Source organism: Ascidia mentula, chromosome 3, assembly GCF_947561715.1.
Source record: "Ascidia mentula chromosome 3, kaAscMent1.1, whole genome shotgun sequence".
Classification (NCBI taxonomy): domain Eukaryota; kingdom Metazoa; phylum Chordata; class Ascidiacea; order Phlebobranchia; family Ascidiidae; genus Ascidia; species Ascidia mentula.
The window spans coordinates 11,864,006-11,866,690 of record NC_138568.1 but is presented as its reverse complement, the minus strand read 5'-3'; the positions used below and the strand labels follow the sequence as shown (position 1 = coordinate 11,866,690).

Here is a 2,685-nt window from a genome sequence, read left to right as displayed (position 1 = left end):
AGCAACTAAACTTCTAAATTTGATGCGATCATGTATCAAACAGATAGTGGTGTGGTCGCTTGATATAGGCCAGGGGTTCTTAACCTGGGGTCCATGAACTCCCAAGGGGTCCGAGAAGATGCATTAAGGGGTCCATGAAACGAAATACAATTATTCCGAAAATCCACGTATTTTCATCTGTCCATAAGGTTTCACAGTCCACGAATTTTAATTTTTCGACATTTGCAATGTGTTTCTTGCAAAGGGGTCCATGGCTTTTCAAAGAATGTTTTAGGGGGTCTTGATTCAAAAAAGGTTTAGAAACACTGATATAGGCGAACATTTGAAACCTTTCTGGCCCATAGGATTTTTTAATTTTGCACATGGCTTGTCTGGAGCCTGTTGATGAACGTGGTATAAGTTAAAATACCAACTCATTTCAAATTTACCAGGGAAATGAACTTAACTGCAGGTCACCGGCTGTGACGGCATAGAGGTCATTGCCCGCGTACAGCCTTGGCGACAAGGTCTCTTGTATAGGCGAACATTTGAAAGCTTTCTGGTCCATAGGATTTTTTTAATTTTGCACAGGGCTTGCCTGGAGCCTGTTGATGAACGTGGTATAAGTTAAAATACCAACTCATTTCAAATTTCCCAGCGAAATGAACGTAACTGCAGGTCACCAGGTGTGTGACATGCCCCTTTAAATGGAATGAAGTAATGCAGTTTTTTGGGCTACATATTTTCATTTCGTTGTCGATGCATTTTATATTAATCTTCCAATTGTTTGAAGTGAACGTGATTGGCCGGAGAAACTGCTCCCTTCTCCTCCTTCTCTCAAATTTTGAAATGACCAATGAGCAGTCATTTCAAGTTGTATTGCGTCATGATTCTAACTATAACAAAACTATAGTTTTTACTGGTAAGACAACTACTGTTACGAATACGCAGCTCGGACGGTTTTGTGAAAATTGCTCATATTTTTTTTTATGAACTACATTCTTAAATTTTATTTTGTTGTAACAAGTAAAGCATTGCTCAAAAAACAAAGAGTTTTTCTTTCGTTTTAGCTCACTAAAAATGCTCATTCAGCCCATTTTTTAAACAGGTATCAAATGTCCGAAGTCACCCCGGTACCGGGGTAACATCGAACGTCACTTGGGGATATCTCGGACATCAAGTTGTACCGAGGTTTTTTTGGATTATTTAACAAATAACTCGAATCAAACTTGGCGCAATATCAGCATTGGGGCATTAGCGCACAAAAAGTCATTCAAGCTTTCAGGAATCGGGGCGTGGCCACTTATCGTTTCGACCCTTCCACACGTTCATGCTTTGGGTAACTCGTTTGAGAATTGATTCTGGGAATCATTTCCCATTCTGTTGCAATTTGGCCCTGAAGATTTCCACCTTATTATATATACAAAACAATATTGTTGCGGCTGACGTTGTGTCGCTGTATCCGAATATACAACACTCCCTAATAAAATCTTTACTAAAAAACGCGCTTGATCATCACTCTAAATATTCACCAAAAGTAAAGCGTATCGTTATCCAACTCACGATTTTCACGGTTGGAAATGTTGTCACCCAGTTCAAGGAAAGGTTTTATGAAATAACCAATGGTATAGCAACTGGTGACAACCACTCAGTTGCTATTGCAAATATAGCAATGCATCATGTTGTTTCCGGAGTGGCACATGTGTTATGTCAGGCCGAAATTTTCAAGAGATTTATTGATGATATCATTTTTATTTGCATTGGCAAAACTTTGTCCGAGCAAATCACCAAAGAGCTTATAAAGCAATTTGCACGCTTCGGACTAAAGTTAACCTGGCGCTCGTTGAACACAAGGGAAGAAAACAAAAGCCTGGAATTTTTGGATGTGCTCCATAGAACTACACCATTGCATCCGTTTCGATTTGTAACGTGTAGTTACACTAAGCCAACTAGCTTTAATCGATTGTACCTCAATGGAACATCCCACCTGCCACTTTCAAGTCCATTGTGCTCTCTGAAGCAATGAGATTGAGATACCTCAATCAATACAAATCGATTATAACAACAGCATTGACGGACTAGAGGCAAAGGCAAAGCGCTCGCAGTTTCCCAAACGAGTGACTGCTGATATCATTATGAGAAGCGAGAACTTGGAAGGAGCAGAACAACAACAGAGACAAGCCGTCAATGCAAGATATTAAGAAAATCACTTGGGCCTCGCAGTTTCCAGCGCTACTACAACTTTCAGAAAAAGAAAAACAACTTAAACCAAACTGTATGGTGACATACAAGAGACCACCATCTATCCAAAACCTTCTGATACGCCCTATAGGCAAATTGCCATTGGAAAATCTGCAGATAGCTCTGCAACAGGATCATATCCCTGCGGGCATTGTGCCTTATGTGGCAACCACGGTCGACATAGAACAAGCTCCAACTGGCACAGTTAAGATTATTCAAAACTTAACATGCAAAAGTTGTGGTATATACGTTGCTGCTTGCAACATATGTAAGGAACAATACGTGGGACAAACGAGAAACAGGTTTGCCACTCGTTGGTCGGGTCACCGTGCCACATGGTCCAAGTTTGACGTTTCACAGCGCAACGATGGAACAGCGCTTTTGCATCATTTTAAAGATTGCCATCCACGCTCGTTTTCTCAACATCCACCCATTGAACATATGTTACGAAGTCACTTTCGTTGA

At 40.6% G+C, this 2,685-nt stretch overlaps 1 pseudogene; it reads left to right on the top strand.

Moving 5' to 3' along the window:
- The first annotated feature begins 828 nt into the window (after positions 1–828).
- Positions 829–2,685, top strand: LOC145895616 (uncharacterized; annotated as a pseudogene).